The following is a 23,221-nucleotide window of genomic DNA, read 5'->3' on the forward strand; positions in this document are numbered from 1 at the left end:
CAGTGGTGCATGCCTGTAATCCTAACAGCTCCGGAAGCTGAGATAGGAGAATCTTCAGTTCAAAGCCAGCCTCAGTAAAAAGCAAGGCGCTGAACAACTCAGTGAGACCTCATCTCTAAATAAATAAAAAATAGGGCTAGGGATGTGGCTCAGAGGTTGAGAACCCCTGAGTTCAATCCCCAGAACTAAAAAAACAAAAACAAAAAACAAAAATTTCATTCAAAGATGGACACATGATCCCCTTGGTTTTGGTGCATGTCACGCAGGGGCAGGTCCCCTTGCCTAGTATTCCACCTATATCCTACAACCTGGCAAACCTACTTAATCCTGCACGTTCACTCTGTCTTTTCCTGTCAGAGTTCGTATTGATTCTCCAGAATTCAAACATCCAGTGCAAGTTCTAGGCTTGCCAACTACTGCCATAGTTGAGTTTTCTGTTTTGATCCTGTTGATCTCATTTCACTGCTTGCCTTAAGCTTTTCTGCCTTTTCTTTTCTTAATTTTCTATCTACCTAGACCCACTAGTCAAAGCACAGCTTAAGTGCCAACTCCTTCATAGTCTAGATTCTAGAAACTCAGTTTTTAAATTTAACCTGGACTAGCTTCAAATTGTCTTAGACAATTTATAATTTCTGAACTTCAGTTTATATATTTGTATAGTAAAATAGTTATAAACTTCAAAGGGCTGCTACAGCAAATAGACAAGTTCTATGTTTGACACATAAGAGATGCTCTTTAGGACTTTCTGTCCTTTTTTCATTTCCTGTTTACTTAACATTTACCTCTCACTCCTTGGGATTCTCCATGTATGTTCATTTGACTCATTTATTGGAACTGAAGTTGTTTGGTGTTTTGTGACAATAGTTTCAATTTTAAAAGAATTATCACTCTGATTCTATTTTGATGTATAATAACATAATTCTGCTTTGTCTTCTGGGTTTTAAATTCACTAAGTTCAAAACCAAGTTTTGCTCTTCTCCTGATACCTAATCCAGTCCCTATGCTAAAACAGGGAACCAATAAATATTGACAGAATGAGCATAAGAAGGGGCACAGAGTGACTTTTCTGAGCCTTCATTTTCCTAGGGTAAAGGGTAAGGGTAGGTTAAGAATGACCACAGGAGGGTGGGAAGAGATAAAACAGTCAAGTTGACACCTTCCTCCTTTTTCCTCCTGGGACACAACCTAAAATGTCCTCCCACATTTGGAACTGTTTTTCTTAATGAGAAAAAGTAGGGCTTCTTCCTGGTTATTCAGGTCTGAGAATGAATAACATTTTGTTCTGCTTTACTCATTTAAAATTAGAAAGGATAACTTAGTATGTTTCACCGAAGGTCAAATGGCCATCCATATGTGGCCATAAACTATAATGAGACTAAGTGGAGGGAAATAGGAGTATATATAGCCAGTTGCAACCCATTTTAAGTAGGAGTCAGGAAATCCATTATATTGCAGTGACTGTAGCCAAGAAATACATGTTCACTATGAGGTTCATGTACTTCTATAGCCCATATAGAATACAGCTCCAGACTGCTGTCAACATTGGCATTTTTAGAATTACCAACATGTAGCAAAGGATTTAAAGAGATCAAAAACATAACTTCATCAAATTATAAAATGTATAATATCTTTTGATTAAGTCAACAATGCTGTTGACAATATCAGCAGAAAATGACTATTCAGATTTTCTTTACAAAAGTGATGATGGTTTTGTATCAGTCCACCTACACTCTTTTTCATGATTTTCCCTATGATTAAGGATGGAGTTTTGCTATAGCTAAGAGCTGGCTGAGATCCAGGGCTCAGACTTCAGGCAGAGAACAGATATTTTCTTTGTTTGACTTTAATTGGCTTCTACAGGGATGAGGCTTGGGACTTGGCTTCATCAGAACTCCCCCTGGCCTCCTTAGATAATAGTTAGGGGATGATAAGTATTTTCCAGCCCAAGAGTGTCTTAGGCATAGTAGGAGATGTGTAGCCCAAAAGTCTGTGCTCACACAATCTGATACATCCTAGGAGGGGAGCGCATCAATTCCAACCATAAAACATTCTAATGGTTATAGGATGAGTTTGGAAAACCCCATAAAATGTCATCCAGTCTTCCTTTCTACATCCTTGTAGAAATTAATCATGGCAAACAGTATGATGTCTATTGTCTGTGACTTTTAACTTTTTACTTATCCATCCCAAACCTAAATCTCCAGAACTTTCTAATGTTGTTCTAGGTAAAGCAAGAACCCAAGAAGATGACTGAGAATTGCCATTATTACAGCAGTTTTAAAACTGAAGAGACAACTCAATATGACATCATAATCCAGTGGTTTAGACTCGGTTGCTATTGTGCTAATGTGGTAATTGCATGTTTTATTTGCAAGTATTCCTGCTTTAACTAAAGATGCCTAAATGGTTCTTGTCATTCACAACATTTTGTTAAAACATTTGCTTTTGTTTTTTCAGTGACATTTATTTCTTCAAGAATTCTATTAAAACCTCTTGTACTTTATTGATTTTTAGAGAATATGTTGTTGGATTGTCTTGAATGCTAATCTACTAGATTTACCCAAACACAGATGTCTGGTCATAGATATTCATGATATCAATAGTGTTTTGAGACAAATTTGAATTCTTTAGTGCTTATGGAATATTTTAATATTGTTTTTACTTTATTTGTTCTTTATATCTTTTTACAGTCTTTTGGTTATGGTTTGCACTGGGAAAATCATGTTGAATTAATTTGTAAACTTTTTTGTAATAAATTTTATGTGACAAGATGGTCTATATATACAAACCTGGATTTATTATTACCAGCAAACACAACCTCCAATGAACCTACTGCAAACTCTTATCAGATTATGCAAGATTCCTTATTTTGAACATTGTTATTCCATTAGATCCAAAACAGAATGCCCATATGCTATTTTTAAATTTCAAAATGGATAATGATTCTCTAGCTAAAGTTTAAAAAAAATTTTAAAGCTACATGTGGAAAGAAATATTATATTGCAGATTATATTTGTAACATTTGCATCTGAACAACCAGATATAGTCAGTCATTCACCAGAGCTCCAGGTATCTATTCTTTTTCCATTATCATTTATTATACACCTACAATGAGCTAGAAACTGGGAATCCAGAAATAAATAGAAGAGACACAGTGATTGTAATATCCAGAAATTACTTGGAAATCTACTTGGAAGACAAGTTGATGTAATTTATCTTCCCAAGCTAAAGTACCAAGTGTTACATGAGTGAAGAAATAAAGAATAAATGGCATTCTGAAGATGGAGTAGATTTACCTCCACAGGAGAAATAGAAGGTAGGAAGGCCCACTGCTTCTGAAAGCAAATGAGAGAAGTCCAATTGAGTGTGGTCAGGGTTTGCTCTATGACTCTTCTTGGCTTCTGTTCAATTTTCTGTTTCCCTTGTTGTGCTATAAAATCTTACAAAACAACTCATTACTTTAGGGAATTGGGTTCAAACATTTTCTTTTTCTGGTAGTATTTAACATACTGCCAAAATGTGTTGATTGAAGACATGCATGCTATAATTGTACATTGCATTATTTTACATTATTTTACTGGTTGTTTATAAACTATAATCTTAGTCAATGATATATTTTGAATATATGGAAATCACAAATAATTTCTTATATCAATAATTGTTATTGTTTCCATTCTAAGGAAGTATTTTAGATTTTTTTTTGTTTTTATATCAGTACATGGCAAAATTTCTAGAGTCCTGTTTTAAAAGGTTCCAGTTTTACTTATATTAGAGTTAATAGTTTACATTGATCCATATCTGAAAAATAATGGCTTTATACAATTTTAGGCTGAGAGTTAGTATCCTCAAATAAAAGGTACAAACACAAAAATAACATTTCTGACATTTAGCGTTGCTCGATTCAACCCATTAAATGAATGTTGAAATCTCCATGAAACAAAGATTTGATGAAAAGAAGAAGGATTCTGGAGTTATGACAGTGATATACTTTTTTTTACACCTCTCTGAATTCCTCCTACAGAATATTTAGAATGAAAAATTTAAAACTCATGAACAATATCTAAACCAAAATTAGGTTAGAAGATACTCCCATAATCCCAAAATAAAAGTGGATAGAGATAAACCTTCCAAAGTCACAAGACCTAAGTGAGATCAGCAACAATGCAAGAAGAAACAGAAGGAAGCACTGGGGTACATGACATATCTAAAACATTCTCATATCATGCACAGATGTTCACTAGTAAGTTCAGTAGAACAATTTGAGGACGGTAAGTAAATGTGTTGAGGTGGGGTGGGGAGGATTTGTACATTCCAGTATAGCTGAGTATGGGAGGTCCAGGGTTAGGGATCAGTGTAATCTGGGCCTTGTGAATTCTAGAAACTAACCAGACAAACCTCTTTTACATAGCAAGTCTTTTTTTCTGATGGGGGGGAACCCCTCCAGATTGAGCAATGCATTGTCAATAAAGATGAAACAAAAAAAAGGGCCATATAAACATGAAGGAGAGGAAATCAGGTCTCAGAAAGTTATCAGCTGTAGTTCTGAAAAAAGAGCTTAAAATCATAGGTTTTAAAAAAGTTTTTGAATCATATCTCCCTTTAATAGTAAAAAAAAAACTAATTTCATGTAAAATTAATAATCAAATGTAATTAAGCCTTAAAATAAAAATATTTTAAGAATTAAAAAAACAAGTAACAAAATAGCATATTTACTGACAGTATCTTTCACAAGGCCATATACCTCAGAAGATGATAATATTTTACTTTTCCAATTTCTGTTTTCTACTTATCACGACTTCTAATGAATTCAAAAGTCCTTAATAAAATGTTACAGTATATAAAGAATAACATACATCAGAATCAAAGACTTAAAATTAGGGTGATAAAGTCAGGAAAGAAAACAAACAAAGACTAAACAAGAAGGAATGTATGATCAAATAAGCATTATAGGTAAGGCTGAAGGAGGACACAGATGTTGTCCCAACTAACTCCATTTTTGCCTTTCTAACTTGTTCTTCTTCTAGATACTTCCCAGTTTATCTCAAATTTTGGGAATAGCAAGCCCTCTGGGCTTAAACCCTATGATGGGAAACAAGGCTGCTCTCTCCCCCTCCTAAACTTGTTATAGTTTGGATGTGAGCTGTCCTATAAACATTCCTGGGTTAGTGTAAGAATGTTTGGAGGTAAAAATGATTGAGTTGTGAGAGATGTAACCTAATCAGTCCATCCTAGTATAAAAGGATTGACTGTGTGGTAACTGTAGGCAAGTAGGGCATGGCTGGAGGAGTTGGGTCCTGCAGATGGGCCCTGGTAGGCTTGTTTTTCCCAGCAGCCACTTCTCAGCAGCCTGCCTCTACTTCCTGGCCAGTGGAACAGCTTTCTTCCATCCCACCCTTCCTTCATGATGTTCTGGCTCATCTTGGGCCTAGAGCTAAGGAGTTAGTCCACCATGAATTGAACCTCGGACACTGTGAGCTAAAATGAATTGTTTCTCCTCTAAGTTATTTTGATGGGCTGTTTTGGTCACAGGGATGAAAAGCTAATGAACACAGAGTGGGAGCCCTCATTTCATTACAGGAAACATCCTCAAGCAATGATAAATTCCCGGGTGCCAACGGGCTCTCATAGAATCAGACCTCATATAATGATTAACCAGATTACAGTGTGACCACAACTCCTGGACTCTGCATATTTCTTGCCCCTTGCTTTTCTCCTTCCCCAATGCAATCCTGAAGCTTTTGTCAGGACCCCCAAAACAGGGCTTAGAATGCTGCTTCTCCTGTTTCTTCCCATTGTGGCCACACTAAATACATTCCTCACTTTCTTCACCACCAATTTTGCCTGTCTGATTGGCCTCTCAAGGTGGTAGATGGAAAAATCTGGGCTACTGGGACTTCCAAAGTCAGGCCTGCAGCATAGGATTTTTTAGTACAAATGCCTTTTAACCATGTGATAAAAGAGAGAAAACTTTAAATATCAAAAACAAAAAAAGAGATAAAATGGATCTAAGAAACAGTAACAAGAGGACAGGCAAAGGAGATGACTTAATATATTCATAGTAGGGGTTCTGAAAAGAACAGAACAATCACTAGAAAGAGGACAAATGCTGAGAACTCCAATTCAAGAAAAGTTTCTTGAAATTAAAAAAAAATTGAAACTGCACAAATAAATTGCCTAAGAGCAATAAAAAAGACATAGTCTGTAAGATAAACACACTTTAAAGAAAAAAAGTCTATTCATCATCCAGATAAAAATGTCAAATTAATCAAAAGGAAAAGAAAATTAGATTTCCAATAAACCATACTGACATAAGACCCTGTGAGTCAAGAGTTCTATATTTAGCCAAGTCCAATTTCAAGTATAAATACAGACCTTAAACTGCTGTCAACATGTAAGGAGTCAGGGAATGCTGTTCCCATTAGAACTTCCTGAGAAATTTGCAAGAGAATGGGCTTTAGACAATCAAAATAAATACAGATTAATTTACTCAGGATTTCTGCTTAACAGTAAACATATTTACTTAAACTAGTTATAAGGGTTGAAAAAGATACAAAAATTACCAAGTAGGGAAACTAAACTATAGTGATGAGAGATGCACATGTGAGTGATAATACTCTAAATTAGGAAGGAGTCAAATACCACAAAATTCTGGAAAGTCATTACATTTGAAGAGAAATGAAGTTTGGTTTTGGTAGGGACAGATGGATAGGTTTTGGGATGGCTGGCAATGTTCCATTTCTGGATCTGGGTGGTGTTTAAGAGTGTTTGCCCTTTGTAGGTAGATGGATGGAGTTAGAGAAGATAATGCTAACTGAAGTTAGCCATTCCCAAAAAACCAAATGCCTAATGTTTTCTTTGATATAAGGAGACTGATTTATAGTGGGGCAGGGAGGGGGAGCATGGGAAGAATAGATGAACTTTAGATAGGCAGAGGGGTTAGAGGGAAAGGGAGGGGGCATGAGGTAATTAATGATGGTGGAATGTGATGATCATTATTATCCAAAGTCCAGGTATGAAGACACAAATTGGTGTGAATATACTATGTATACAACCAGAGATATGAAAAACTGTGCTTTATATGTGTAATAAGAATTGTAATGTGCCTCAGTCTGGCTGGGCACAAATTAAGAGCCACTCAAGCAGGAACAAACTTTATTTCTGAACTCCCCAGAATGCCACACCATACACCAACCAGAACTCCCTCCATGGGAACTTCACCAACCAACAGGAACTCTCCAGGAATCCCACAGCAGAGTTCTGTATACAATTGAATACACAGCTTAACTTAACCATCATCATCTCAATGGCTGGCTTGAATCACCTCTCAACCACTCCCTTCTGGCAAAATGCCATGCATCATCCAGACTGGGCTGTGGCCCTCAACAGTAATGCATACCACTGGCATATATAAATAAATAAAAAAGAGTGTTTGCCTCATAATAGTTAAGCTATGCATTTGTGTTATGTGATTTTCCCTGTACTATATTACATTTTGCCAATAGAAGGCATAGTAATAAAGAATAGGCATAGTAATAAAGAATGGAATGGTGTTTACCATGAATTAGAGATGGAAGAAAAGGAGAGATACTAGTTAAAAAACAAAAACCTCTTATGAATATTAAAGACCTTATGCAAAACATGGTGACTATATTTAATATTCTTGAAACATAGTTAATAACAGTGTATACTTGAAATTTGCTGAGAGTAATGTTGACACACACATAAGGTAGCTATGTGAACTGATAGATCTGTACGTTAGCTTTTTGTGATAATCATTTTATGGTATATATAGTTGTCAAAACATTATGTAATATAATTCTGAATATACACACTTTTATCAATCATATCTAAATAAAGGTAGAAAAAATAAAATTCCATAAAGCTGTTTTTAAAGAATGCATTTAATAAAGACAGGCAATAAGAGAAAGATGTCAACCATATCTAAAAGCATACAGAAATGCTTATAATTTGTTCCAAGGGAAGTCCCAAAGGCTTTTATTATGAAAAAATAAGAATTCAGAGCATTTCAAAAAATGAATAATTTATGAGAATTCCACATTAGGCATATTTAATAGGTGTGTGTGTGTGTGTGTGTGTGTGTGTGTGTGTGTGTGTTTGTTGGAGGTGTGAAATTATGCTTAATTTATTTGATTAGAACAAGAGTTGGATACTAGCTTAGATTTATATGTAAAATGATGAAAATAAATGTTTTTTCTTGTGATTATTTATTTGCATCCATTGTCATTTTTTCTTTGCATAAATAGTTGGCTATCATTTGAACTTAAATGAGTGGAGGGAAATGGATATTCTGGTTCTGTCAGTGTGACTTCGTTTGCAATTCTTCAATATAATCCCATCTAATTTTTCTTTTCATCTGAGCCATAAACATGAGTCAAAGTTACATTTGACAAAACAAAAAAATATTATAGCATTTCTATTAAGAAAATGTTTAATGAGAAACCACCATGGTAGCATGGTCTGAGGGAAAGACGTCAGCCTGTTGAGTCCTGTAACCCTAGTATTATAATCAGGTTTGCCTGATTCTTCTGCCTCATGATAAAAAGAAAATAATGATTCTTTTTTTGACTTAAATTTTTAAAATTTGTTGTAATTAGTTATATATGACAGTAGAATCATTTATGCACTTTGATATATCATACATAAAATGGGATATAATTTCCCATTTTTTTGAGTGTACATGTTGCAGAATCATATTGGACATGCAGTCACATATATACATACAGTAATAATGTCTCTTTCATTCTACTATCTTTCCTATCCCCAAATCCCCTCTCCTTCCCTTGCATCACTTCCCTCTACCTAATCTAAGGTGATTCTATTCTTCCCTAGTTCCCCCACCTTATTGTGAATTAGCATTTACATATTAGAGAAAACATTTGGCCTTTGGTTTTGTGGGATTGGCTTATTTTGCTTAGCATGATATTTTCCAACTCCAACCATTTACTGGCAAATGCCATAATTCACTCTTCTTTAAAGCTGAGTAATATTCCATTGAGTACATATACCAAAATTTCTTTATCCATTCATCTATTGAGGGAAACCTAGGTTGGTTCCATAGTCTAGCTATTGTGAATTAAGATGCTGCAAACTTTGACGTGACTACATTACTATAGTGTGCTGATTTTGAGTCTTTGGGGTATAAACCAAGGAGTGGGACAGCTGGGACAAATGGTGATTCCATTCCCAGTTTTCTGAGGAATCTCCTCCATACTGTTTTCCATAATGGTTCCACCGATTTTCAGTTCTACCAGCAAAATATGAGTGCACCATTTTCACCACATCCTTGACAACATTTGTTGTTGCCTGTATTCTTGATGATTGCCATTCTGATAGGAGTGAGACGATGTGCTTTTCTCTAATTGCTAGAGATGTTAAACACTTTTTCATATATTTGTTAATCAATCGTATTTCTTCTTCTATGAAGTGCCTATTCAGTTCCTTAGCCCATTTATTGATTGGGTTTTTTGGGTTTTTTTTGTGTTAAGTTTTTTTGAGTTCTTTATATATCCAGGAGATTAATGCTTTATTGGAGGTGATTATGGTAAATATATTTTTCCCAACCTGCAGGCTCTGTCCTCACAAAGTAGCAGGATATAAATCAAATGCATTCCTATACATCATCAATGAAACCACTGAAAGAACTTCATTCACAATAGCCTCAAAAAACAAAACAAAACACCCTGGGAATCAATATAACAAAAGAGGTGAAATACCTCTGCAATGAAAACCACAGAACACTAAAGAAAGAAATTGAAGAAAACCTCAAAAGATGGAAAGATCTTCCATGCTCCTGGATAGGCAGAATTAATATTGTCAAAATGGCCATACTACCATAAAAGCATTATACAGATTTAATGCAATCCCTATTAAAATCCCAAGGACATTCTTCATAGAAATAGAAAAAGTATTCATGAAATTTATTTGGAAAAATAAGAGACCAGAAATTCTTAGCAAGTGAAGTGAAGCAGGAGGCATCACAATACCAGACTTTAAACTATAGTACAGAGCTATAGTAACACAAACAGCATGGTATTGGCATCAAAATTGACTTGTAGACCAATAGAGGTACAAATAGAGGGCAAAGAAGACAAAGAGACAAATCCACAGAAATATGGTTATCTCATACTAGACAAGGGTGCCAAAAACATTCACTTGAGAAAAGAGCCTATTCAACAAATGGTGCTAGCAAAACTGGAAATCCATATGTAGCAAAGTGAAATTAAACCTCTATCTCTCACCCTGCACAAAAATCAACTCAAAGTGGATCAAACACTTAGGCACCTAATAGAAGAAAAAAAAAATAGGCCCAAATATTTACCACATCAGCCTAGGATCTGACTTCCTTAACAAGACTCCTAAAGTGCAAGAAGTCAAATCAATAATCAATAAATGGAATGGATTCAAATTAAAAATCTGCTTCTCAGCAAGGGAATAATGATTCTTAAAAGAATTGAAGATTCAAGATAATGACTATAAGAGCTGAGCTTGATGTTTAGTAGAGAAAAGGTGCTTAATGGAAAATTCGTTCTCCCATTCCAAAGACAGTGGCCTGTCCTGGCTACACAGAATATAAATCAAGGAAATAATGGGAGCCAGAGCAGACTTCTGGAGAACTGCCTCAATTGGTTACTGTTTTAGTCAGCTTTTTCCACTGCTTCGACCAAAAGACCTGCCAACAACAATTACAGGAGGAAAAGTTTATTTTGTGGCTCACAGTTTCAGAGGCCTCAGTCCTTAGATGGCCAATTCCATTTCTTGGGATCTGAGATGGAGCAGCACATCATGTGGAAGTGTGTGGCACAGGAAAGCATCTTGGGACATCACACCAGGAAGTAGAGAGACTCCCCGCACCAGGGACAAAATACATACCATACCCCAAAGGCATGCCCTCAATGACCCATCTCCTCCAGCCACTTCCTACCTGCCTACAGTTAACACCCTGTTAATTCCTATCAGTGGATTTATGCACTAATTAGGCTCTCATAACCCTAAATTTCACCTCTAAATCCCTTGTCTTGTCTCACACATGAGCTTCTGGCAGATACCTTACATCTATACCATAACAGTTGTCTCAAAAACCTCCATAAGTGATTTCCAAAGTAGTATGAGACAGGAATTATTTTTCCTCCCATTCATGAGATGACCTCATACTTAAGTGGTTTTGTTGGCAGCTGCATTAATTACTGTGAAACTTAATGCCATGACGGGGACCCCAGAGACTGGCTCTTGGCTTATAACATAAACTGGGGTTCTCAATTCTTTCCCAAACTTTTAGAAAGAAGAATTCCAGAGTATTTATTTATATTTTTCTACGACAGCTTGTGGCCTTATAAGGAATAAGCCATTGTCCAGTTTCTGTGTAATGCTCCACAAGATAAAATTTGACAATTACCAAGATCTGTATGTTTACTTTCTTTTACCCCCTTTTGTTACTGTCTCTTGCTTTCTTCATATAATTCTTAAAGTTAACATTTCAGAAGGAACATTTTCATTTTCCCCCCATTATTCTTAGCACTCAAGCCCTGTGCTACACATATTAACCATGTATTAAAAATGCAAATTGCTTGCACCAGCCAATCATACATTCTTAGAGAAAAAAAAAAGCAAGTTTGAACTTGTGAGCTCAATTCTAGGAGGAAAACAGTTTTTCTAACTAAGGTTGAAAGGTGATTTTCATCCACTCAACTTTTTGATGAAGAAGTCATTTTGAGTTGCTGATAAGGTTAATTTTTAAACTGATGACTTAGGTTAACAATGTTAAGAAACAAATTTTTATTGTTTTGCCCTAATGGAAGTCTTCAGTATCTCAGAATGCATGCATTCTCTTTTCACTAAAATTTCATGACAGATAACTCCCCCTGCATTGAGTTAATACTAAAGACATGATCTGGATTAGACCACCATTTCCAGACTCAGCCCTGTTTTAGAACAAAATCCCAAACATAAAGTATTTTTTAAAAATTCTGTTTGAGAACAATCGTAGTGTTTTTTTGTTTTTGTTTTTGTTTTTGTTTTTGTTTTGGTGTGTGTGGGGGGAGTTTTTAATTTGTAGGATGCATACTTGATGTAGTTATTGAAAATATAAGTATACAGATAGAAGATAGCTTATGGTGACTACTTATTGGGTTAAATCATGTTACAAAATTCAGATAGTTTTTTTTTCACCAATATCACCTTTCCCAAAAGGGCTTCAGAAGGTTATTGTTATCTTTTTTTTTAAGTGGGAAGGGGAAGAAATGGGTTGAGAATTTTTACTTCACTCTGTAAAAACTACATTACTGCAAACCAAAGGTTTAAATTATTCTAAAAAGGTAGACTTTTTAATACATACTACTCTCATGATCAATATTTAACAAAATTGAGAGTGGAATTTTCTTCACTAGCTCTTTATTTGTATTCCGGGAAAGCTTTCATCATCAAGGCATTAAGGTTACTAAGAATTTCACATGGTTGCATGAAAAAAAAAATTACCTAGATGATGTGATGACAAAATAATGGCAAGCATCTGAGAAAACACAGATGTGGAAAATGATGTGTGCTTTTTTCCCTTAATCTATTACCATTTTGATCTAGTTGAACATAAGTTTATGATTATGAAATGCTCTAATAATTATTGTATTCATCTGCTTTTTTATAGTTTTTTAAAAATATCTAGAAATGCATTTATTCACAAAACACTTATTTCTTGCCTCCTTTACATTAATACTATGTGAAATTCTGGAATCACATTTGTTTTTTCTTCAAATCAAACGTTTAACAATTGAGATGACACCAAGAACTAAAAAGAGCTATTCTCATTTCTCATTTTGGACCCATGCATTTAAAATTCTCCAAAATACTAGCTGTTTTTTTTTAATATTTATTTTTTAGTTGGACACAATATCTTTATTTTATTTATTTATTTTTATTTGATGCTGAGGGTAGAACATCAGGCCTCACTTACATGTGCTAGGGGAGCACTCTACCACTGAGTCACAACCCCAGCCCAAACTAGTAGCTATTTGAATGGAAAAGTGGCAGATGAGTATTCATTTCCCTAGGAGGCATGTGAAATTGATACCTACAACAAGCTACTATTGTTTTTGACATCTAAGTAAGAACCCTCAGAAAGTTCCTTGACAAATTTGCATGAAAAGCAAAGTGTCCATTGAACTTGCTCTCACTTTCCTTAATCTGATCCTCTTCTATATTTGATAGTCCCTCTTCTACATTATTTATTGCCTTCATTTATTTGTTCCATTTGCTCACTCATCAGCCAGCTGCTTTTCAAACAACAGTAAAACAATTTACAATAGAGAAACAAATATCTGAAAGATAGTGACCTTGTTTAAAGCAGGTGTCAATTCTGTTACAAAGATAAGCCATGCCCAGACATAACCAACATAGAAAGAAGAACTTGATCCATGCTATTTAGTGCATGGAGTTGAGAGTTCAGAGAACGTAAAACACCCAACTTCTATTGCAATTGAGATCTGCCTTTAAGTAACCCTTGAAGTAACCCTTCCTTTCATTTGGAGGTTTTCAACTTTGGCTGCACATGAGAAATACTTGATGAGTTGTTTTTGTTTTTGTTTTCATCACCAAATATTGAACCACTGAGTTACATTCCTAGCCCCCTTTTTAACTTTTTGTTTTGAGATAGGATCTCACTAAATCACTCAGGCTGGTCTTGAACTTGTGATTCTTGTGTCTCAGCCTCCTGAGTATCTGAGATTAAAGGCATATGTCATTGCTCATGGCTCATCTGCTTGGTTTTTAAATCAAATCAAATTTACTTAGATCAAATATCAGCCCTGTTTAAAAAAAATCTTTGGAGATAGGACCCAGATGTGTGACTTTTAAAACCTGATTAATCCAATATTCAGTCCTGGTTGAGACCCCCTCTTTTAGCTAATTCAGAATATTAAGGGACATTAGAATGCTAAGGGATATTCCTTGATATTCTTTTAAATCACATATTACCCAAATCCCAATATCACTTTGCCACATTACAGTGAAGAGGACAAAAAAAAAGGGATGACTTTGGAGAAAATATTCACATATTTCACTCTCTTAACAACAGCAAAAAATAAGCAAACAAAACAACAGCAGCAACAACAAAAATATTTTCTATGTTCTTGAGGTAGAAAACTAAAAATTGTGAAAGAGAAAAATGGGAGAGAGAGAGAGAGAGAGAGAGAGAGAGAGAGAGAGAGAGAAAGAGAGAGAGAAAGACAGTTTGGTAATCCTTGGTGGAATTGGGGGTCATGTGGCAAAAAAGGCATTTCTCTGCTTGTGTATTGTTTGAAAGACTCTGGGAAGAAATCTGATCATCTGTGGAAGGTGAGATGGGGCAGATCAATGTTGTTAGTTAGATGGGAAATCCCTGGATATAGGGAATGGAATAGTAATAGGAGGTCTGATTTGTTTTGACAACAGACCTTTAATATTTATTCCAATAAGTTTCCCAATATTAGATAGTGGCCAAGTTATTCAGTCCTTTTATAGGACCTATAGAAACAAAACAAAACAAAAGACAAATCATAAATCAGGACTAAGATTCTGAGCTCTAGTGAGATGGGTGGATGGACAGGTGGTGTTAGGGAACTCCAGAAAAGAGCCCCTGAATTTGCTCATTGTTATAAAATTGTGCAGTGTGTTGGAATATATCCAAAAGTGTTATTAGCAAATAGAAACTAAATGAAATAAACTTATTTGGAAGTGTTTTGTTTAATTATAGTGACCAAATGCATATATATTAACATTGGAAACATGAAGAGGAAAGCCCAAATTTACACTTTTTTATTCCTTTATTATTACTTGGGTTACAAATGAATTCTTTGGGTTCCAGATTACTTGTCAGTGAATTGGTGGGTAATATATTTTTCACAGATCTTGAAGGATTAGAGAAATAATACACTTGAAGTTCTTAATGATTTCAAGTATATTTCTCCTATTTCCTTTGTTCTTAGTGATGTAATTTTTTTGGCAGCCCAAATTCTTTCAGATGGAGGGTATGCAAAAAAAATTATATGATGTAAATATACTAATGGCATAAACAAATTCTTTGGAAGGAGATGGAGACTAGGTTGTTCAAGTCTTAACACAGTAGATAGAGTGTTCTGCCTTTAATATACTTGCGTAATTTATTAAAGGAAGTTGAATAAATTTTTCTGATGCCTTTTTTTAGAGAGAAAGAGAGAGAGAGAGAGAGAGAGAGAGAGAGAGAGAGAGAGAGATTTTTTAATGTTTATATTTTAGTTATTGGCGGACACAACATCTTTGTTTGCATGTGGTGCTGAGGATGGAACCCGGGTCGCACACATGCCAGGCGAGAGCGCAACTGCTTGAACCACATCCCCAGCCCCTCTGATGGCTTTTTTTTTAATCTAAAAGAATGTCTTACTCTAGGTTGGGGTGGCAAATTAAAATGTTAGCAAGGCCCGTAAGTCCTGGGATGGGGTGGTGTTTGGCAAACTCTTCCAGGCACAGCCTCTACTTGTGTCCAGCAGACTGTTCATATGCTGGCTTGTGGGCTCAGTTATTCCTAGATTTGATTTCTCAAGAAAAAGGCAGATTCATATACATTTAAAGACTTCCAGTTTTTAAGTGTTGAAAACTAATTCCATTTTCTTTCAACATCATATGCTCCAAACCAAACATCTGAGTACATCTTCTGTGCTACTAGTTTGCGACCTTTGGATTTTGAAGGTCTCTCCTACTTCCAATGCTCTGAGTCCAAAAATAATCGTATCCATCTTGCATGAGATGCTCACCCTAACGTCAGAAATTCAGTTATACCCACTCCCTGCCTTTCAGATATGTCATAATTAATGTTACTTTGTAGGAAATTTTTATGGAAATAGGTTCTTATACCATAGTTAAAATTAATTATATTTCCTGTTATATTAAAGCACATAGGCTGAAATTTCTAGATGTTAATTTTATCTTTTTACATCTGGTGCCTGGTTTCAATTCCCTAGGATCTAACATTATTTTGTGACAAGTCTTGAGAGGTAGAACTTTAATCAACTTTAACATTTATGAAGTTGAGTGCTTTTTAAAAGTCTTAGAGAAACACAATCTTTCATCCTACCTGTTTTGAACTGAATTGTCCTTCAGGTTCATCTGTGGAACTCAAACATCCAATGTATTTGGAGACAGGGCCTTGAATAAGGTAATTAAGGTTAAATAAGATTTTATGGGTAGTATCTAATCCAATAAGACTTGTTGTCTACATAAGAAGAGGAAGGAACAGTAGGAGTATGCTGTGCACAGAGGAAAGGTCGCATAGAGAAAAACAAGAGAATCAGGTGAAAACCAGTAAAAGAAGTCCTACCATAAACTAAGCTAGTCAGTTACTACCTTCACCTTGGACTTCCAGATGCTGTGAGAAAAATTAATTCCTGTTGTTTACATCACCCACTCTGTGGTATTTTGTTATGGCAGCTTGAGTAATATACCATCTGTATCTAGCCTGATTTCTTTGTTACCTGAGGTCTCTGAGCTTTTGGGTTCTTTAAAAATTCTAGTCATTCTTAGAGAAATCCTTCTTTTAGACTCTTCTTTCCATGTGACTTCCTAAGACAACATGGACATTACTGTATTTTCAAACAAACGCGTACCCGCTTTGGGAAATATATCAAACTGTCTTTGTGATGGCAGAATACAAAACATTTGGTAACTCACCCATAAAATGTGAGATAGAGGAAACCAATCCTTTTCCCAAGTTTTCTTACTTCTCCTCATTTGTTAGAGACTCTGGTGAGTTGCACAATGCCTACTTTCTTAAGGCTGGAGAGCCACTTGTGTGAATGTTCATCATTTTTTAAAACATCTTCAAAACTTAGAGTAGGTAGCTGGAGCTCTGAACCCCAGTAATGTTGTTCTGTGAATTAAGGAAACGAAATCATATGAGATTACATTGGTTTAATATAAGACAGGAACCTTAGAGAAGGGACTAGATCACTAGAGTTGATCTTTGATTGATCATGGAGATTACTAAATGCTAGTTTTACCAGAAACGCCTGTCACCAGGCCTTGCTTCCTGGGAGCCATGCCTTTCTATGATATGCCTCTTGCTACAACTGTGTCTGGCACATAATCAGTTTTCAGCATACTACATTTATTGAGGGAATGTTGTTTAACTATGTTCTTAGAAATTCCCTTCCAGGATACTGCTTAGAAGTGACCCTGAGACACTGTGAGTGTTAACAGCTAAGTTCTATTTCTTAACTCCAAATGGATGATAAAATCAGAATGGTGGACTAGAACACCATATGCTTTATTCTGTTAGGAGGGTAGGTACAGTCCTTTCTTTCTCTTATTTCACCTGATTAAAAGCTAAAAGACTGTCTCTGGGATCATGTTGTTCTTTGGAGTCAGTGAGAGTTGGTCACAGTGAAGGAAAGATGAAGGTGTGTTCCTGGAGGCATAGATGGCTTTGGAGGTGATATGCAGGATATAAAAGTCAAATGCCTTTCCTTAACCCTCTCCTTCCTGTTGATTAATTACTTATCAAAATGTTGATCTGAGAACACATAATGAAAAACAAATGTAAAAAGTATTTGATTTGCAAACTAGGCTTTGCCAAAGGAAATGGAGCACTGAGGAAATATAATTTTTCCAAGGGAAACAACTTATGTACTAACAACTGATTCAGGAAGGACCAAATGCTAGCTAATCCATATCATTTCTTCCTTTCTTGGGAAGGAAATTGCCTTAGAAAGGCAAACCTTCCTAACAAGTGATAGAATGAGAACATATGATCTCAATATTATCCTGGGCAGCACTCCCTTTTCTAACTAAGGAATATACCACATTATGGAAACCAACCCCAGAGCCCTCAGTTTCAGAATGGAGAATGGCTCAGTGCCACTTGTACTTGTGAATTATAGATCATTTTCTCTTTGGTGTCATCATGGCTGGCTCTTCAGAAATAGGAGTTATTTCAGGAATCAGTAGCTTCAGTAGTGAAAAGATATGGACAGCTATTGAGCTACTTCTTCTTCTTCTTCTACCAGCTAGCTGTATGAGGACATTTGCAGGAATGAGTAGGTGAGTTTATTCAGGAAGACCAAATTAAGTGATTAATGTATATATTGCCAATGTTTCTGGGTTGTTAATCATGAAAGCTTGCATAATGAACTAGAATTTTTAAGATCTGAATTCCAAACTAAGTTTACCTGGCAGATACATTAATTCAGATGCATTAATTCTCTTTAGTATTGAAGAGATTCTAAAGGCTCAAGTGACTTACTATATCATCTTAGCAAGTAAAATATTTACCTAGCTACTGTTTCGTAATTATTCACTTTAACTCTTTACTCTCTGTGGGACTAACCAAAATAGTAACCAAGTCATCTTGGCAAAGGAAAGCATGGGCCATGTTGCATTAGACAAGAGAAGGTTGGATGAGGCAATAGAAACCATGAGATATGAAGGTTTCAGGATAATTACCTTAATTTTTTTTGAGAGTAGGATGGCATCTCTTGAGCATATTAGCTACCCAATAATTACTTGTTCACTTATCTTTTCAATAAACCCAACATTTTACCATGTCACAATCAACTATGGATAGGCAGTAGGTTTTAAGGAGCTCACAGTCTATGGGAGAATCAGACATGGAAGCTAACAATTAAAACACAGTAAAACCAGTAGAGGTAAAGAAAGGAGTTCAGGGGAAAGGAAGAGGGAAAGAAAAGAGAGCCACTGAGGATTTAAATTGACCAGATTATATTGTTATGCTGTGTGTATATATGAGAATGTAAGAACAGATACCACCATTATAACGTACCAACAAAAATATATAAATAAAAAACACAATAGGATAGATACCATAGTTGATGAATGTTTAAGAGGTATCAGTTCTTCTGATCTTTATCTAAAACTCTCTCTATAATGCCAACTATTCTTTTACATGCATGACGTTACTCAGGTCTGTTCCTTCATGCCTCAAATATTTCTTCTTCTAAAGTCAAACAGCGTTGGCTTTATTTGAAAGAAACTCTGTTCAAAGGAGGAATCTACTTGGCTTTGTTTTGAATATTAAATTATGTGGCTGTTTGCTTTACCACTCCCATTTACTCATTGCATTTTAAGCCCTACATTGTAATACCTGATGTCAATCAAAAAGGTCTGCAAAAAGAAGATGATAAATGCCATGTGTATTACATATTGACTGCCTGCCTAGGAAGGTCATTTGGTTTCCAGCTAGGAGAAAAATTTCCTAGGGCAAATATCAGTGTTATGGGAGTAGATAACCAGTCAGCATCTTCCTTCTAAAGTTAATTTCTATACAGACTATATTCAGAAACTTAAAAGAAAATGTGAGAACATTTTACCTTAGTGAGTCTCAGAAGAAAATTAGGGATCCACATAGTACTAGAGCTGGATGAGTGTTAGAGAATCATTTGGCATTTTCATACTGGCTTTAGATTTCCCATCACCATTAGTTTCTATCATTGGGTAAAAATTTGCCTAAATTACCAATGAGAATTTTTCTAGTATTCTGGCACAGTGCTAATTTGTGCAAATACATGTTTTTCATTATTATGCAGCCTGTTGGATGGAATTAGCTACTGTCTTTATGTGTATCTATAATAAATTCATCATCTTTATCACCAAGGTTTTGTAACTTATTAAGGAAAATTTATTATAATTTTTAGAAAACACATTTTTTGCTAGTGTAAGTCAGCCTAGACACACTGGTATAGATTATAGTGATGTTCATTAGAACTTTCTGAATTCATGGGAATATTTGATTATCTGCACCATCCAGTGCCATAGCTATTAGCAACTAATGGCTGTTTAGACTTAATATCCAGCTAATGGAATTGAAAAACTAATTTTTTACCTTGTTAAATTTTAATTAAATTTAAATTGACACATATGACTGGTAACATATAGGCAAGGGCAGAACTTGGATGTCCTGATATGGGTTTTATTCATTGTTCTTCTTCTTACTGGCAAGATTTTTTGGATTCTTCTCTGAGTTTCAGTTTTTTTATTTGTAAATCAGGGACAATTATATTTATCTTGTAGGTCTTTTTGTGACCATGCAATGAGATTATGCAAGGCGTTTAACATAGTACCTGGCACAGAGTAGACCCATAATAACAATAAAAATATTTACTATTTGCTGAATACTTTCTAAGAGTAATCCCAGTGCTACAATTTTTAAAAACTTTTTTTTAGCTCCACAAAAAATACATGGGGTGGATGCTTTCATAATTTCCATGCTACAACGAAAGAACTAGATTCTAAGGCACATAGCTAATGATTTGCAGAACTGGTCAAATCCAGGTGACAGGTCCCCAGGTCTGTAATTTCAAAAATTGTACATAAACACTTGATACCTTGAAGTGCTGTCATCATAGGCATTTTTGAATCCTATGTCTAAATGTACATAGCTTGTCCTACCTTTATAAAGGAAGTTTACTAGGTAATACAGAAAGTAGTGCAAGTTAAATGAGGAACACTTTGTCTGAACTTGTTTGAGCATGGGCATTTAATGTTAAATGTTGGCTCCCTGTCAGAATTTTAAATGCAGAGAAAACATTAGGAATAGGGCTCACTGCACATTCCTGCAACAACATCACTATTTACCTTTTGTGAAATGAGCCAAAGCTTTGCACATTTAAAAATCAGCTAAATTTAGCTTCTTTAATTCATGCCTATGTATTTCACTGATCCATTCCTTTTTGGTTTTATTTAAGGCCAGTATCACCTTTCAGAGAGTTTCAGTGACTGTGTGATAGTAAGATATAATAAACAGAGATTTAAAAGTTTTTTCACAAGATCTAATTGTTTTTAAAACTTTTGTGTTTGTGTTATGACTTATTTGTATATTTTAGAAAACTCTGTTTAAGGAACTTACTATATATATTTATAGCATGTTTTCTTCTTAAGAATATACTTTTTATAACACCTTTGCAAGAATTTTTATTTACATATGAGTTGTTTTTTTCCATTATAAAATAATGCCTACACACAAAACACCACTATTTTTAATTTTAGCAATATGGAAAGATTTAGATTCTTGTAATAAATGTTACTCTTTAGATATGTAAAATTAAGCATATTCACATATCAGAGACTCTGGAAAGAAACAAGCCTGTCAATACAGCTTTCAGAATGTTAATGTCAAGAACACAGTTGCAATAGTTATTAAGTTCTGTAGAACTTCTAATGTTTTTAACCATAGCTCTCATTTTGGAATGCCATTGCAGGAGCTTTTCAGAAATCCAAAACCAAGGGACACAGCCCATCAAAGAACCTATTACTGAATATGAACCACTCAAACACTGTGTTATACTAAATGTGACTTTTAGAGATAGTCCTGTAATTAGCCAGTTTCCAAATATATCATGCTCTCTTGAATATAAAATGCCAATTTTCAGAGAGAAGCAGTAGTATTCTATTTCATTAACTCTAGCAGGAAAATAATTCTGTGATATCTGCACACAATATTAAAACTTTAACCTTGAAAGAGTAATTTAAGAACATTTTCCTATTTCCTACCAACTGCAAAACCTAACTATCAGGGGAGCCAAAAGAAAATATATCTGACCAGAGTAAATCATTTGCCAAGAAAATACATTAAAAACAAATTTAAGTTTCACACTTGGGTATGAATACATGAACTGAATGGAAAATGATGGCATATTTAAGATATGAACCACACTTCCTAATTTAACTTATGGTCTTACTAATAAATGCTTCCTTGAACATGTGCTTCACACATCATAAAATTTATGAACAGGCTACATACTGGCTTTCAAGGAACAATTTGTACAGGTTTCCTTCTGAAGTTTAAGCACCACATTCCAGGGGCCTGAGTTATGTTTCAAAAAGGAAAAGACACAAAGAAGTTATTTAGCTAAAAATTTATGAGCACAGCATATTGGTTTGCAATGTGTTATTTCAGGAGTTTAGGACCTTCAGTCTACCTGCACTGAATTCAGCTTCTGGCTCTGAAATGGCATCAAGAGCATCAGTCAATCTTGCACTGTCTTTTCTAGGAATACTTTGGAAGGGCCCTACCAAAACTAAAGTCTGACTGCTATTAGAGAAAAGGCACCTGAAAGGAAGAAAATAGGGCTCTGATTCTCTTTTCCAGCACTGTTTGAGAGATTGCTTTCTTTTGGATATTTTTTCACCTTGTGTTCAGGGAATTCTATCTGTCTTTCAAGATTCTGCTTACTTGTGGTCTCTTAAGAGGTATTCCTGAGAGGAGGATTCAAAGATGAATAATTTATTAAAGAGTTAGCCCTGGAAGCACTAATAAGTTATGGGGATGCAAGAGAATAGAAAGCCTGTGGAAAGAGTTTCAGTGAGTGGGTTATGGCTTTTGGCAATGAGTTCAGCACTGTGGGACCTTATAGAGTGACTGTAGAATTATACTCTAGGGGTGTCCCAGCTAAGGTGCAAAGAGATGCAGAGGCCCAAACACCCACTCTACACTCTTGGGTCTTTCTGGTCTTCCCTATGTGCAAGCAGAGCATTCTCCCCCATACAGGGAAGGCACGTGGCAGTTTTGCAGTTGGAAGGTGCTGGCTTGTGTAGGATGAGTGCTGAGGGGCACCAACAACCTCTGCAATGCCCTGCTTCTGGAAATCTCCTGAATCTGCTAAAGGTGGGTAAGATGCCTGTATCCTCTGGCCTCCCAGCCCTGGTACATATCTCAGTCCCAGTGATTACCTCATGATGTTTAAATTATACTGAATACATATTTATCAAATGCCCTGTTGGGGCAAGAGATCAAATGCACACACACACACACACACGCACACACACACATGCACATACACACACAAAGTAGATGTGATAGCTGCCTTTGTAAGGGGAAAAGGATGTATAAACAAAGAAGCAGATAGAAAAAGATAAAGAATAAAAAATTTGGCAAGTGTTATGAGTGCAACCAGTGGGGTCAATGAAAATTTAAAAAAAAAACAATTTTGGGGTTGAGGTGGGGAACTTATTTACATATGTTAGTCAAGAAAAGCTAAGATGAAGAGCAATTATTTAAACCAAATGCCTAGGAGTAAAAGAAACCTTCATACAATGGAAAGGGAGAAGAATGTGCAAGCAGGAGAGACAGAGAGAGATGGAGTATCTCTTAGCTTTCTACAGAAACTTAGAGTCACTGAAACTAGGGCAGAGATTTTCACTTCCTTTTTAATTTCTAACAAAATTAAAAAAAAAACCACCCTAGGTTTTC

At 35.4% G+C, this 23,221-nt stretch overlaps 1 pseudogene; it reads right to left on the reverse strand.

Annotated features, from left to right (window-relative positions):
* Nucleotides 1–23,221, reverse strand: part of LOC143389076 (gamma-butyrobetaine dioxygenase-like) — a 43,502-nt pseudogene that overhangs the window by 12,799 nt on the left and 7,482 nt on the right.

The sequence above is a fragment of the Callospermophilus lateralis genome, unplaced genomic scaffold (genome assembly GCF_048772815.1).
Source record: "Callospermophilus lateralis isolate mCalLat2 unplaced genomic scaffold, mCalLat2.hap1 Scaffold_43, whole genome shotgun sequence".
Lineage (NCBI taxonomy): Eukaryota > Metazoa > Chordata > Mammalia > Rodentia > Sciuridae > Callospermophilus > Callospermophilus lateralis.